The sequence below is a fragment of the Alligator mississippiensis genome, chromosome 2 (genome assembly GCF_030867095.1).
Source record: "Alligator mississippiensis isolate rAllMis1 chromosome 2, rAllMis1, whole genome shotgun sequence".
NCBI classification, from domain to species: Eukaryota; Metazoa; Chordata; order Crocodylia; family Alligatoridae; genus Alligator; species Alligator mississippiensis.
In genome coordinates, this window is record NC_081825.1 from 171,474,635 (window position 1) to 171,491,242 (window position 16,608).

The window sequence follows — 16,608 nt, forward strand, 5'->3', positions numbered from 1 at the left end:
AACACACTGAATTTTATTAGTAGATGTTTAGGATTGTGAATCCAAAAAGATGACAAAGCCAGTAGGGAAACACAGATCGCCCGGCGAGGAACTAACATTAGAGGGATGGGGGTGAGGAGGGGAGCGCAACTAGGTTACTGAAAGTACAAAACTAAACCCCCTCTGGGTCCAAACATAAACAGCAGCTACCTACCTGCATAACAAGACCTGCCCTTACCCCAGGTTATACACCCCTGCAGGGCAGCAGCACTCTGTTTGCTTTCCTCAAGATAGCCCTAGTGCCAGATAAAAACTTTCCTGTATTCCTCCCACACTCAAGCTCTTGCCTCCAGGTCCAGACTGCCCCTCTACACTCAGGCCCTGAGCTTGTATACATGCTAAGCCCCACCTCCTTCTGGTCAGCCATCAGCGCTTGTTCACCTTGACCCTAAGGCCTTGCCTGCCTGCTCTCATGGCTGCTTAACTGCTGTTTGCAGCTCTTAGCCCCTGAGCAGCCTGGCTGTCTATCCATTGTGCTTGTTACTGCTGGCTTTGGCTGCAACTCAGCTAGGAGGTAGCTAGTTTCTTAGCTGCTAGCTTTCCTGGAGCCAGCTCAGCCTGCTTTAGTTTCCTCTTAAGTAGCAGGAGCCTTCTGGTTCCCTGGTATACCAAGTCAGGCATGAAAGGCCACAGTCCAATGACTTCTGAACCTTTTTCTGGGACAGATAATCCCCACTGCTTATAGGAGGCTGGCTGGATGGGCAATTAAGTGATGGCCAGGAGCACCAGTGAAACAGACAAGAACGGCAATGCCAGGACTAGTATGAGCAGTAAATGGACACAAACAGCTGAGTCTGCACTTAACAAAGCACAAGAGATGCCTGCATCCTTGAGAGTTCTGGGGATGGCAATGGCCAGCACAATTTGCTGTGTGTCAATGGCTGTCTGCATTAGCTGTATCAGAAGCCACCACAGTAAGCTCCAGGAGCGTGACTTCACAGCCCACAGTATTCACATGTCATGTTACTAACAGTCACTTTCCAGCATGTACAGAGTCCTTCAGCTCCTATAAGCCATGCTCCAGCCCATAACCTGAGCCTTTGCCTGCTTTCTACATCTGACTGGGGCACACACCTCTCCAGAAAATGTAGACTACTACTGCCAACGTCCTTGGAACAACAGGAAGGACAGTGCCTCACACCCCACAGAAGAGCCCCACATGATGTGGGAGCCTTTGTAGCTGAAGAGCTGCTCTCTGCTTAAGGAGGCTGGAGCAATGCGACACTCCCAGGTGCATCCAAATTGCGCTGGACTCCCATTTCATGACCTGACTCTGGGCAACAGCATCTACTTACGCAGCTTCAATAACTCACACACCCACCTCCTCCAACAAATCAGGAGTCTTGGCCTGTGTCTCCAGCACCTCCTCAATATTCTGTTTGTGGTCCACTGAACCAGCTTAGACGGGCCAGATTTCACTGCTCAGTGCCCCTTCCCATCACTGCTGACAGAACCCCCACCCTTCTGCCTCTGTCTCACCAACACTCCCAGGCACATCCAAATTCTCCTTAATGTTTCCAAACTCCGCCTGACTCCACCATCTCATTAGCTGCAATCCTCTCAACCCAGCCATCTCCACTAACTATGGTTACTATGGCTTCCATATATCCCCCGTGACCAATCCCCCTCTCCTATTCCACACTGCACATACATACTCCTTCTCTTCCATCTCTCCTGTGCCCCACTCATAACCTAGCTCCATTTATTTCCACACCATACCATGTCAACTCACCACCTCCTTTGCACCATTAATGAGGCCAGCATTTTGCCCACTCTTCATACAAAGGCCCCCAGTCTTCCTTCTGTGCTCCACGTTGCACTGGACACACCTCCAATAAGGTGATTCATAGCACCATGACCCCAGCACCAGCTCCTCAGTCCACATATAAGAATGTAGCAGTAAGGGGAAAGCTGCTACTTCTCCATGCAGCTACAACAACAAATCGGCAAACATGGATCTGTGTCTATCCATGCTGATTGTCTCCTGTGTCCCCTCCACTTGAAGGCTGAATCCACTGAGATCATGAGGTTTTTGCAACATGGATTTTTGCCATCTCCATTGCTGCCCAGAGCCTGATGCAACAGGGCTTCTGGCCCAGCAAGGGCCTTTGGACAAGGGGAAGGGGATCTTCAAAGCTCCCAAGAATCTTGACCTTGAGCTTGATTAGAAGCCATGGGGACCCAGGCTGATTAAACCCTAAAAATCCCACCCCCACCCTTGCACCTTCAGAGCCCCATAGGGAAAGTCTGGGTCCAGCCCCCTGCCTAGCCCCATGTCTGCGAGATACTTTCAGCTTGAATGTGAGCGCAGTCCTCCCTGCTTGCTCGGCCTTGGGCCGAGGAACAATGGGGGCCTCTTGGCTCTGGGACAGCTGGGTGTTTTATTTTAAGAATTGGGGAGGGAGCTTGCTGTCCTCAATGAAAGTCTGGGCAACAATGCAATGCTCAAGAGGAGAAAAGAAGGTTAAATGCCTGGCAGTTATCCTCCCCCAAACAACTGCCCTTCCTGCCTCTCCCAGTAGATACTGGCAGGCATGTTCTGGGCCTTGCCTGATCCAAGTCAGATGCGGCAAGGAGGCCAAGGACATTAAAACCCAAGGAATTGTGGGATAAGAGCTGCCTTGTACTGCACTGAGCAAGGGGGAGCAGCTGGTGAGAACTGTGACCCAGGGTGCCTGGTGACTGTCCTGCAACAGATCTGCAACGAAGCAACAGGGAAGGGCTGGAACCGCACCTCACCCTCCTTGAAGAGCATCTCATTGTGGGGTCACTGGGCTTCATTCAGATTAGTTCAGCCAGGCCTAACCCAAAACAAGGAGACAAAGGGAGAGAATGCTGAGGGCCAGGCTGTGAAACCTCTCACATTGGGCAACCCAGACCTTCACCATATTACTGCCCGGGACCTCCATTACTGATGGTACAAGAGTTAGTGTGCTCCCTAAGGATTGTCTGTTAGCACGGCTTTGCTGCCACGAGCGAGGGAGGATATGAGAGTTGGCAAGCCCCCTAATCCAGAGGTTTGCCACCTACAGTCTGTGGATGTCCAATCTAGCCTACAGACATCTATTCCAGCACAGGGGATCAGTGACACAGGGCTGTACCATACCACCCATCCCCTCTGCAACACGCCCTTCCATTGCAGAGCCTGCTACCCCGCCTTGTCTGTGCTTCCTTTTCTGTAGAGGGGCTCTCAGGAATCTATACTGAGTGAAGCACAAACCTGTTGGAGTTGAGTGAGTGCAGGCAGCTGGCTACAGGTAGGGGAGGGGGAAGAAGGAAGAAGTAGGTGGAGACTTCCAACCCACAGCCACAATCTGATCACATCCAGCTGGCACTGGGGAAAGGCTGTTGCCCCCTGACCTGGTCTGTTTCCAGGCCACTTCCCACCTCCCCTAGGGTCAGTGCCATGCTATGCATCAGCCCTACCTGATCCTCCTCCTCTACAAAGTCTTGATCTCACTTAGTGAAGATCAGGAAGAGAGATACTATGCCATGCAATCTGCTCTGGCCCTGCTGGCTTCTCCTTTTCCTCTGCCTCTCTCAAGCTTCAGTTCTCATGGTGGGACCTGGGGGCACACTCAGATGCAACAGGCTAACTCCTAGGAGCCCTGCCCACAAGACAGCTCTTGTTAGATTCTGGCTTCTTCATTCAGAACCTACCCCTCTATGCTTGGTGTCACCAAGGCCACAGGCACCCAAGATCTGGACTCGCTCCCATATATACTAATGGAGCCAAAGAGAGGGTTGGATTGCCCATTCCTCTCATTTTAGAAGGGACATTCCCTGCAAAGCACCATCACAGGAACAGAGGATAAGATGGAGAATGATTCAACCTCATGGGGATGGTGGGGCCACAGACGCAATTACTATTTTGCTTCCTCCTGTTTTCTCCTTACCCACCCTCTGTAACTTCCCCTTCTTCCCCAATCCAGAGTGCAAGTTACATGGGTGCAGTCCATCCCAGGGATAGGCCCTGCAATCTCATCTCCCTCCTTCCACCCTGACCCTCCAGTGCCCACCTGCAGAGGTGGGAACAGAGAGCAGGCATAAGACCAGATGATTTTCACTGGGGGGACACAGAGCGCTGCCTGTGGGGTCAGCTCCCCACCCAGCATCCCGGACATGTGCACTGCATTTGCAAGATGCTGTGGGGCACTTGGCATCAGTGCTGCAAGCCTTAGGGTGAGCTGAAGGTCAAGCTAGCAAAAGAAGCAGGCAAGAGAAGCAAGCATGAGCTGACGGGCAGTGCTGCCTCTCCTCAGCCCTGTTGCCCCACTCTGGACTGGCATTTGGGGTGGGAATAGGAGTATGAGTCATACAGCTGATGGCCTTGACAGATGGAAACAGGGAGCAGAGCCCCTCATGGATCCAAGCAGAGCCCCGGGGCTCACTGCACCATTGGAGAACTGCCTATGGCCTCTGCCAATTGACAACACCTAAAATATAGTCACAATACACACTGACTGTCCATCTAGGCCTTCAGGGCTTTTGACCACTTATTCATTCACAGGCCACTTCCCTCCTTACACCATCAGTGTCCACAGGCAACTGTCAGCACAGAAGGAGGCCATGGGGCCAGATGGATTGCCCCTGCTTTCTTTGACTTGAAATCACTGCAAAGGGGCTCTTTGCGTTAGTGGCATTGACACCTCCTCCAAGATGGAAGATGTCAGTAAACAAGGTTTTAATAAGGTTTTACTGTTTAAAACCTTATTCCAGGAAGGAGCAGAGTCACCTTATCTACCACCACCCAACTGTACCTAGCAGTACCCCTCAGGAAGAGGGTGATACAGCCACCCTGAAGCGGTCCTGGCCACATGCCAATCAGAACACCCAATTTAGGCACCTGAGAGTGGTACCAAGCAGACATTCAGGGTAGCTCTCATGCATCCACGTGGCTTTGTCTCAGGAGCTGGCATGCATGGGGCATTGTGGCAGCACTCCCAAGTACAGTGAAGTTATGCCCTTCCCCAGGTGTAGAGAAGCAGGAATGAGAAGCCAGACCTTATGAAGCCCAGGTCCTAGGTTCCATCCTGCACAAGATGATGCACTAGAGGGTGGCCAGCAGGCAATGGGTCCTGGCTGATCAGATCAGGAGGACTCTGAATCTGCTAAAACCTGTGCTCCTTTTGAGAGCAGGTCAGGTGGGCCACCCTGCTGGAAGACCCACTTGCCTGTCAGCACTGCCAAGCCCCTGCCTGCTATTCTCTTTCCCTGTCTCTGCTTTGTATTTGCTCCTGGGCTCACTCTCCAGCCTTGCCTACTCCAGAAATCCATGAGAAATATCACAACAGACCCCAACAACTCATGAACTCATCTTGAGAATCAGGTGAATTAATTAAAACAATAGTAGAAGTGGGAATGTTTTTATTTTCGTTTTCAGGTCACTTAAGTCATATTTGCAAGCTTTGTTCTCACATCAAACAGAGCTAGATAGCTCTTTTTCAAAAGAAAATGAGATCCAAGATCCTCACAAAATCCTGGAGCAGGGTCTACAAGAAAAATAGCAGACTTGTGATATCAACTGTGAGAGCTGGCAACAAACACTGTCCCTCCTACACACACACCAACACAACCCTATCCCTTGCTCTGCCCCACAAGTTACTTTAAAAAAGGTATTTTCCTCACAGTATTTAAAGCTACCCTCAGTCAACCCTTCCCTCAGTATGCCCCTATCTATTTGCTTTCCCCTGGTGAGGTTAATCCAGCACTATCATTTGTAGTGATAGCATGGACCCTGTGCAGATAGAAGCAAAAGCAAAATGCTGCCCATGCCAGTCAGGTCGATGGCACTTTGCTTTCATGTATTTTGGGAGGTAGCAAATGGAATGGAAAGTGCATAAAAAAGACAACTTGGCTAAATATTTTCCAAAGATGTCACATTTTCCCAGCAGCCAGTACCAAGGCAGATCCTTTTGTACTGAGAGCACGTTACGTCTGCACTGCCTGTCCCATGTCAATTAATCTGCAAGAACACATAAAACATACTTGCTGACACTCCACATACATTTTATGTTAAAAATAGGTCTCAGTTACATAAAACACAGTATAATCTCTACTCCCTTCTTAGTAATTCCTCTTCCATAGTAGGTGTCAGTCTTGCCAATCACACCCATTCCAAAGTCATTAGTCAGACCCCCAAAAAGCATAAGATCGTTGTTAAAAAAAACCTTATGATTTTAAGTAATACATGTTAGGTTCCCCTTATGTGCCTTTTCAGCCTTTAGGGGCACCTTTTCAAGCTTTTCTCCATAACCACAATGGCTTAAATAACCACTTCAATCACTGAGATCAAGATTAACATATATTCATATGATCAGAGCCATCCCCGAGAAGGGGGGGGGGACTGGGCAGCTTGCCCTGGGCCCCACGCTTTGAGGGGCCCTGCGGACAGTGCTGTACAGGTCCCGAGGGTGCCACCACTCCACACGGTCACCTCTCCCCCCCTCTCCCCTCCCCCACTCTGCTCTCTGTCTGCTTGCCACCCCCTCTTCCCTCCCCTGACACAGATTGATATGCTCTGGGTCCCACATGCCCTAGGGTCAGCTCTGTATATGATTACATGATCTGGGGATTTAAGCAGTGAGGAGGAATAGGGAACCCTAAGCATTATGAGACTGATGATAAAACCAGGACTGCTTCCCAGATTAAGCAGTATGTTTGTAATAAGGAGAAGCAGAAATGCCTGAGCTCATGACATAAGAATACCCTGCACACTGAGGAAGCAGCCCAATGCTCAGAACAATGGATTTACTAGAGATCTCAGACACATGTTCAACACAGAAGGCAAGTAGGAAGGATGTGAAACTGTTGCCACAAGCAAAACCTTCCAAACAAGATGTGATAGATAAAAATTTGGTAGTAGAGAAGTTGTATTCATCAAGTGATAATGGCTTCAGCCCAGAATGCAAAACTTGGCCAGCATATTATGTTACGAGTTCTGACATGGAGCACGAGGGGCAAGGGCAGGACTTCACCACAGTAACTGGCATTCAGCTAGGCTGGCTGAGTACTAAGGAAGCTCAGATATCTGGCTTCATCATCACAGAGCTGGCACTTACCAGACAGATCAGCCTCACCGCAACAGTCCAGACACACCCACGCCTTGCCAATACAGAAAATTTAAAACTGCTTCCAGGACTGAGTATTTAGGCACAAACAAGGTCACTTCCATCTGCTCAGAGAATGGTGCAAATGGGTGATGGTCAGGCAGGAGAAGCGTGCCAGCCCTACTGCTGAAATATGTGGGCACTTCTCAGCAAACAAGCTGCAGATTGTTATTAAAGAGGGACCATGTCTCCTATTTACTCCAAGTCAACTGGAATCAAAGCCACAAAAAGTTTTATGTGGCATTTTATCAGCATGACCAGTCAGCACATCCTGCAGGCACTGATGGCTGTATCATGCAGGCCGGGTTGATATAGGCTGCACATGCTCTTATGCCCTTCCTCTGGTCCAGTGCTGAAGTTGGGGTGCTCTTAATTAATTATAACTATTATTAACACTAGGTGCTGCCCCTTGAAAACAAACTTGAAGGAAATGTGATGTTAAAACCCTCCCAAGGACCTGCCCCATGGCCTTGAGCAGATAAGGGTGTATTTGGAAAGCTTTTTGAAAATTAAAGATGTCAGGGAAGCGCAACACACTATTATTTAAATGTCTACACTGACCAGCAGCACAGGCTATCCATATATTTGTGCAAAAAAGTTAAAGGACTTACATGTTCTCTTTCATCTGAGCAAGAATCACAGAATTATAGAAAAGCAGGGTTTGTGGGGAGGAAGAGAGGAGACCTCAGAAAGTCATTTAGTCCAACCCTCTGCTCAAGGAAAGATCAACCCTGTCTGAGCCATTCAAGACATGCGTTTGTCTAATCTATGCTTAAAAACTGGTAAACCACCCTCTCATACAACTTCCAAGCATAATGTCTGAAACATCATGAACAAACTAGCCTGCACCACAGGTAAAGGAGGGAGACAAAGGCACTGTCAGTGTCCTGCTGCTGCAAGGACCTAAAAGTTCAAAGGTTCGTTTCAGACTTTTTGGATTTGTCCTTTTAAAAAATGGTTTGAATTCAGTATGGGCCACTGGGATGTCTGGCATCCAGGAAACCTAATTATTAGCTTTGAAACAGCCTCTCCACTCTTGTAAGATGTGACCCCATATTTCCCTTAAAATGGGCTCACAGGATTTCAAGATTTCCATGATTTCAGCTTTCACCAATGGTCAAGCCAGTCTTTTAGGTGTCTGGGTTGCCGAAAAGAACAGCCCCAAATTATAAAGCAGCTGGAATCAAGATAGAGCTAAGCTTGAGGCAACAGATCAGAGTTTTGTGAATCACCCCATCCATCCTGGTTTAATTATAAAGCCTTTTTTAATTATAAAGCAACAATAAAGCCTCCTGGTTTCGACCTCTCATGAAAACCATGGAAGGCTCTAAACAGGATCTGAACCAGGCATGGCCGCTGCAGTCATTTGATACACAAATGGTGTACACTATTAGGAGTTCTGCAAAATGTGACTGTGGCAATCCTGATCAAACTATGGACCACATAACAACACTCAGCCCTCTATACAAATCTGATGGTGACATTGCAGAGATGCATTCCCTTTCCTAAAGAACATTAGATTGATTAACTAACCTTAACTGGACTTATAATTGCTACTCCAAGTCAGCCATACTAAAGAAGAAGGGCTTAATTCTGGTGCCCAAGATGATCATTTACATTTTTTAAGTTTTATCATTATTATCATTAAAAATGTTTACATTTTATTGCTGGTGTCAGAGAAGGGGGCAAGTCACAGTTTTCAAGGTTCATTGTGAGCAACATCTCATTTTGCTGCCCCAAGTGAGTTTGGGAAGGGTCCATGTCATTGTTTTTTCCTCCAGTCAAGACCCAAGATACTCTGCAGACCCCTTGGGCTCATGCCAGCGCCCAGGGGCCACTCAGCAGGCAATATCACATCAACACCCAGGGCAACATGAGTCTAATGGGAGTGGAAAATGACTAGTGTGGGCAGAGCTTGGGAGGGCACTTCCCCCTTTCCTGTGCCCTACCGCTGCCCTGGTCTGGCAGCAGCAGTGAGAATGGCTTCTAGTTATATCCCAGCAGTGTCCACAGACCCAAGTCAGATTCACAGCTCCGTTTCAGACCTTGAGCCAAAGATGGGTCTAGCAGGTGTAGGCATGAGACAAAAGGAGCAGTCACAAGATCTCAAGTGTGCAAAGCAAGGGCTTCCCTGCATTTTGCCTTTAATACAACACAGCTAGGAAGCAATGACAGGCCACATTGAGAAACTGTTTGGGGCAGAGTTAATATGGAAAAAGACCCAGGGGGCTCAAACATCAACACAAGGTAATACACCTAGCTCTGTCAGATTCCTGCTGGTCAACACAGCTCAAAGAATGTTACAAAAAGACTGGTTTCCCATTTTGCAAAAAGTGGGAAACTAAAGCATGGGGTAGAGGAAATGATGTGCTCGAGGATCTCCAGCAGCACGGTGGAGAAGGGAACCCAGTTCTCCTGGCACAAGCCCAGGGCTCTTTCCACTAGGCAACCCTGCATCCCTTTGGACAGTATCCTGGCTGAGAAGGGAATGCCAGCTGGCTTGACAGCTGCGCTCTGTGGAGGGGTGATGGACAGGTCCAGGTTTTTCAAGACCATGACAAAGAACTAATAAAAGAATGGTATCGGAACTGGGAATAGGGTGTCTTTGGGCCAGTCAGAAGCACTTGTTGAAGGAGTGGGAAAAAATAGAAACTGTTAGTAGCATAGCACAGGCACACTGTCACTATGACTACATCAGATAACAGGAAGGCTAACTTCACTAATGGTACATATCTGGCCCCATCACCAGGGGAGCTGAGCGGCTGGCTCACAGTCTTTCATAACTGCATATCTGTAGCACCCTTACTATTACCCCTACAGAAATCATGGAAAGAGTGGCACAGAAAGGCTAAGTTATATGGCTATGTCCCACAAAAAATCCCTGACAGCAGAGTATTGAACCCCCATCTCCCAAGCCCTAAATTAGCCTGTCTCTTCAGAGAGGTCTGCAAAAACAAACATGCTGAGCTTTCAATCCCAGTCCCTGCTTTTGCATTCTAAGGCCATAACTCAGGTAGAATATGATGCTCCTCATTTCCGAGTCCTGGGCATTGGCAGACCTCTCTTGCAGAGACACAGGCTGTACACACACCAGGCATGAAGAAATGCAGGGCTTGCCTGCATTTTGAAGCAGCAGTACATTTAGAAGCACTGATCAACCATTTAGATCTTAATCCCCAAGTACACCATCTATCAATCAAAATGCATGCAGAAGGCAAACTGCAAGGAACTCTCCCTCAGAAGAATGTTGCCAAGAACATAATTGCCATTTACTGGGTCAGACCATAGGTCCACCTTGCCCAGTATCCTGGGTCACAGTGGCAGAGAGTGGATGCTGAAAGGGAGTGACCTGGTTATTACCAAGGTATTTTTCCACTGTTCCTGTCTCACTTGCAGCCTCCACCATTTAAATACTAGGCAGTTCTGATTCAGAGGCTGTATCCCTAACTCTCATGCTTAATAGTTACTGATGTCCCTTTCCTCCAAGAATTTGTCCAATCCCTTTTTTGAATCAGCTACCACAACATCTGGTGGCAATGAGTTCTACACTTTAATTACATATTGTGAACAAACTTCCTTCTGTTAGTTTTAAACTGACTACAGTAGCTACTAGTTTCATTTTGTGACCCCCTAGTTCTTGTATTATGAAAGGGTAAATAATAAATTCCTACTTATTTTCTCTTCTCTGTTTAGTATTTTGTAAACCCTTATCTCTTTTCTAAGATAAACAGGTCTAGCCTCTTTAGTCTCATCTCATATAGACCACTAATCATCCTTGATGCCCTTCTATGGACCTTCTCTAGTTTTTCTATATCCTTTTCAAGGTGCAGGGTCCAGAACTGAGCACAATATTCTGGGTTTGGACACACCATGGATTTATAAAGAGGCATCATGATACTTTCCATTTTTGTTTACAATTTCCTTCTTAATAAGGCAAACAAGATGTTAGGGATTTTTTGCTGGCCACTGAGGACCGAGCTGATGTTTTTAGCAAACTGCCCACAATAACTCCCAGATCTCTTTCCTGTGAGGGTACCTGCTAATGTAGAACTCATCATAATGTATGTCTAGTTTGGGTTATTTTTGCCTGTGTGCATTACTTTACACTTATCTACATTGAATTTTATCTGCCATTTAGTTGCCCATTCACTCAATCGTGCCAGATCCTTCTGTAGTTCCTCACAATCCATCTTGGTCTTTAGCACTTTGAATAATTTTGTGTCATCTGCAAATCTGGCCACCTTGCTACTCAATCCCTTTTCCAGATCATTTATTAATATGTTAAATAGAACTCATCCCAACACAGATCCCTGAGGGATCCTGCTGTTTTTCTTTCCATCCTGAAAATTTGACTATTTATATTCACTCTTTGCTTTCTATCTTAGAGCCAATTTGTAAACCAGGATTGGACATCCCCTGTAATCCCATGACTACCTTAGTAAAAAGGGACATGTCAAAGGCGTTTTGGACGTCCAGATACGCTATGTCAATAGGATTGCCCCAATTCACATGCTTATTGACACCCTCAAAGAACTCTAGTAAGTTGATAAGATATGATTTCCTTTTGACAAAGCTGTGTTGATTCCTCTCCAGCAAGTCATGTTCATCCATGTGCGGAACAATTTTTAAAAAATTATTATTGTTTCTACCAGTTTTCCAGGAACAGAAGTTAGGCTCACTGGCTTGTAGTTCCTTATTTCCTCTCTAGAATTCTTTTTAAATATGGGAGTAACATTGGCAACTCTCCAGCCCTCTGGTATTGAGGCTGTTTTTAGTGATAGAAAATTGCTGAACTCCTAACTGTAGTATGCAACCTGTCTGGACTCTAGAGTGAATGCCATCAGGTCCTGGTGATTTGCTACTGTTGAGTGTATCCATTTCCTCTATGACCTGATCTATTGAAACCTCAATTTGGGTTTGCTTCACTGACTTGCCCATAGAGACGAATGGATCTGGTGAGAGAATTCCCCTAACATCTTCCATAGTGAAGACAGGTACATCTTAGAGGTACATCTTAAAGTAATCCATTCCAGTTTCTGCACACTGCATTTGTGCATATTAACTACAAAAACCAGGTTAACATTAGGGTTGAGATGTAGGGTGCCCAACAATCAAAGAACCATATGACATCCCCCAGGCTCCCTCTGGAGTCCTGAGTTGAGTGACTAATTGCTGGGGGCAATGGGGAAGTACAGTCTTTGCTTCTGGAACCAGAACTATGGCTCTGTGGGTTATTCTGCTCGCAGAGTCTCAGGCAGTCTCACTGCACAGAATGTAGGAGCGAGGGGGTGAGACCTGGGCACCACACTTGCCCACATAACACAGTAGCAGGAAGCTATGCTCCAAGGTGTTCTTATATTGAAAATTAATGAAAAGGGGCAGCCACTTGTCCTGCCTCAGCTCTTGCCAGTCTCAGAACTGCAACTGCAGAAATACGCTTATTTTTCATTCAGTTAACAGTACGAGACAACAAATCCCATGACCATGAGATATGAAGTGAATAGGCTAATATACAGGAAAGATGGGCCAGGCTCAGACAGACTAGTTGGGAAAGGCAAACAACTGATGTCATGCGGCCTTTCATAACTTAGGAAGTAGGAATCTAGTTATTGAAGCAGAGGAGTCAAAGACAGCTGGTTTTCAGACTTGCCACACCATTCCCTCGTGATCTAAAAGCTACAGAAATTGGTCTATCTCAGTCCAACCATGGGTAGACCTCTGACCTCTTTTTCACTGTGCAGGGCTCTGAACAGGTACTATACACAACTACTTATAGCTGGAACAACAACTTTCCACATTAACAGGATTTCCCAGTTTTCCCTGGGTTTTTCTAAAGGGAAGACTAATGGCTTCACAGTATCATATAGCAACTGCTCTGTGATTCACAATGGCCCCTGTCACACTGCAGCCTGGCAGTGAAACCACCACTTCCAAGACTACACAAAACTTTATCCTATATCATTTCAATTAATGGTTTTCACAGGAAAAGATAGACAGAACAGCTAGAGCGGACCAAGCACTGGAAAGCATGTCATACACAACACTCCAGCCTAGGGTGCCCATAGCTTCGGCACAGGTACCCATGCACTGCCAACAGGACACAGCCTAACCAAGGAACACTATCACCATCACCTCCACACACCAGCTGATCCTAAATTACAGACCCAGGCTGGATGGGGGAGAGATACCTGCTGATGACCCCTTCTTTCCACCATAGGCAGCACCCCACCTCAGTAGAGACCTGAACTTGCATAAGGCTGCCCATCACTGTGGTATCAGAGGGTCCATCTCCACCCACTTCTGGGCTCATAAATAAAATACTTGTACTGCAGTTGTACCTAGGGTGGCCATTCGTCTGGTTATATAGAGGACAGTCCAGTTTTCTGCTGCTCTGTCCTCTATTGATAACGAAACCCGATGTCTTTATGTCCTCTATTTTTCTCTTGAGACACCCAACCTTTCGGCCCACAATTGAACTTTAGATTGTTCATCTTCATTGGTGAATATATTTGTCATTTAATTAATCCCGTGTTTGTATTGGTCCTGCGAATGCCAACAAAGATCCTATTTGTCACACTTCCTAATGACGCCCTTATGTTAGGGCTGTTGCTTGCCGCCGTTAAACGCTTGTCTTCCAAATCATTTTGACATCACCCTCAATTCAAAATGCCCAAGCAAAAGACGTCCTTCAACTCAGAATTGTCAGAAGAAGGCAACTTCATAGCAAAAAGCAGAAAGGGAGAAAAAAACCCCATCACTGTGCACAAAATGCAACTGTCCTCTATTCTTGAGGTACCTCAATGGCCACCCAAGTCAGTGGTGACGCATAAGGGGTGCGTGGGGGTGCATGCGCACCCCCTGAGAGCGCAGATGCACCCCCTGACAGGCCATGCTCCCTGCTTAGGCATTGGGGGCAGGGGGGTGCCCCCCCGAGTGCTGGCCAGGGAGCAGGAGTGCCAGATGAAGTGCCGCAGCCACTTTCCAGTCAGTGCAATCAGCTGCAGGAGGACCCCCCACCCCGGTTGCTAGCTGGTTGCTGGGGGGGGCACGTGGGCCCCCCATGACTAAGGCAGCACCAGTGGCCCATGACCCTAGTTGTACCCAGAGCACCAGCCGGGCACCAGGAGCGCACAGGCAGGTGTTGAACAGGCCCAGAGCACAAGGTCGCCGTCTCCAGGAGCCTGGTCAAGGAGGTCTCCAAATACTGGGCACTCAGAGGCCGGAGGGTGCACCCACACACAGCCCCAATTTGCCCCTCTTAGCTCTGCCTGCTGGCTGCACCCCGGGGAGATGCTCACGGGGCCCAAGCATCCTGCAGAGGGAAACGCCCAAGGCAACCCCCATCCCAGACAAGGGGAAACCAGCTTGTCCCTCAGGAGCCCTCCCTCCGCGCCCCGCAGGCCCCTTCCCGCCCGCCCCGAGGTAAAGTCCGCGGTTACACACACACACACACACACACACACACTCTCTCTCTCTCTCTCTCTCTCCAGGGGCAGCGCCCAGCCCCAGGCCCTGCCGCCCCGCGCCTCACCTGTGCGGGACGGCGGCAGCAACGGCGGCGGCAGCAGCGCGGAGCCGGGGGCAGCAGCGCAGCGGCGGCGCGGCGGGGCCGGGGCCGGGGCCGGAGCCGAGCGGAGCGGTGCCGCCCTGGCCCTGCCCTGCGATATAAATAACATTATCTGGGCGAGCAGCGACAGGGACATTCCTGCCCGGGGACAGCGCTGCTGCCCGGCTCAGATAGTCCCGGTCCCGCCGGGGCGGGGGTGGAGGGGCGGCGGCGCCCGCCCCGCAATGCAGCACAGCGGCCCCCCCCGGCCGGCGCCAGCAGCGGCACCTGCCCATGCCCGGCGCAGCGAGCACCTGGCCGTGCCAAGCGGGCCGGGCCGGGCCGGGCACACGCCGGGCCGCGCGGGTGGGACCCGCTGCACTCGACCACCGCCTCCGTGCTACGGAGAGAGGCCGCCCCGGGTCTGCCAGCTGGTGGCTTGCGCCTGCCCGGGGCGTAGCGAAGGGCCTTGGGTGCCCCCCGCCTCCCGGAGCCTCACACCGCCCCGGGTCCGTGTCAGGTCCGGAGCGAGCCCTCCGCCCCGCACCGTGGGGGCGCGAAAGGCAAGGCCCAGCTGGCCCTGTACAGCCCAGGGAGTGGCAGGGCTGGTGCGCCTCGAGCATGTGTCACATGGAGATACCAGACCCCGCTTGCAGCCGATCTTTTCTTGGCAGGGCCAAGGTCCACCAAGGCACCTCTCCAAACAGGCCGTTCAGCAGCTGGAGAGTAGCTGGGTGAGGAGGCGGTGCACCTTAGGCAGATCCAAAATTTAACCTGATGCGCTGGTACTATAGAGGCGTTGTGACCAGGAACTGAGCTGGGGGAGGAGTAAAGAACAGGTGGGTTAAAGTAACTCGATGGGGGCTGGACTCCATGATCTTCAGAGGTCCCTTCCAGCCCTAATGTCTCTGAAACGCCCCTCTGAAAGGTGACCGTGAAGATGAGCTTTTCAAACAAAATCTAATCAAACAGTAAACACACTGGAGCAGCACTATTGGACTGCCACCAGCATAGTGGTATCTGTACAGACCACTGAGCCCAGCTGGAGCTGGGCAGCGATGAGATAAAGGACTGTTTTGCTTAACTCGTAACAGCTATGCAAAATTTTCCTCTCCACTGAGTGGCACTCACAAACAGCAGGAAAAGAGCAAATGTGGGTACATGTGTGGGGTCATGTCTGCTTGAGAAAACTGGTTATCTGCTACTCCTCTTAACAACATCAGGTGCACCTAGGCCAGTTTGCTTTTGCATTTAACTGGCTTTCCATTCACTTGGCACCCAATATTTCCTGCGTGGGCAAGATCCTCAATCAGCATGATGGGAAAAGGTCTTGCGTGGGTATCATTTTCTATAATGCCAATCTAAGCACAAGTTAAATTCAAGGCCAACTAAAATGTATCCATGTATTGCTTGACCAGTCAAATGAAAGTGCTCCCTTGGTTTCCATTGTCAGTAATTCTTGTGATATTTGCTGGCTTTCTTCAAGGTCTAGCTACTAGAGTCAAGTGATTTTACAAGGCCTAGCTTTCATTTTAAAAACACCCCACCATTCTACATGTAGAGTTTGCAATTAAACTGATACAGAATAGGGCTGTGTGCAATTTCACCGAGTGTTTCATTTCGAAGCTGTTTCGACATGTTTTGAGCTCAAAGCAGCGAAATCAAAAGGAAGCAAAAAGCACCTTTGAAATGAAATGAGGGCACTCAAAACATTTCAAAAGCTTCAAAATATTTTGAGCTTTGAAGCAGCCCAGTGGTGGGAGGCAGGAGAGAGCCAGGGCTGCGCTCTGAGCGGCTCACAACCCCATGTAGCTCAGCCCGGTGGGGGGCACAGCCCTGACTCTTCCCACCTCCTGCCACCGGGCTGCACACTGCGGGGCTGGTGGAGTCAATGGGAGTGCAGCGCCGGCTCTG

The 16,608-nt window shown here is 49.0% G+C and overlaps 1 protein-coding gene across 4 annotated transcripts in view; it reads right to left on the bottom strand.

The window, feature by feature from the left end:
• Positions 1 to 14,881, bottom strand: part of SPTB (spectrin beta, erythrocytic) — a 135,503-nt gene extending 120,622 nt beyond the window's left edge. For 3 of the 4 annotated variants that reach the window (XM_059722418.1, XM_059722417.1, XM_059722416.1), the window contains exon 1: positions 14,680 to 14,881. The gene's annotated coding sequence lies outside the window, so the exon portion shown is untranslated. The remainder of the gene's footprint in view (positions 1 to 14,679) is intronic. The other variant, XM_059722419.1, reaches the window with a different exon arrangement.
• Positions 14,882 to 16,608: the final 1,727 nt, after the last annotated feature.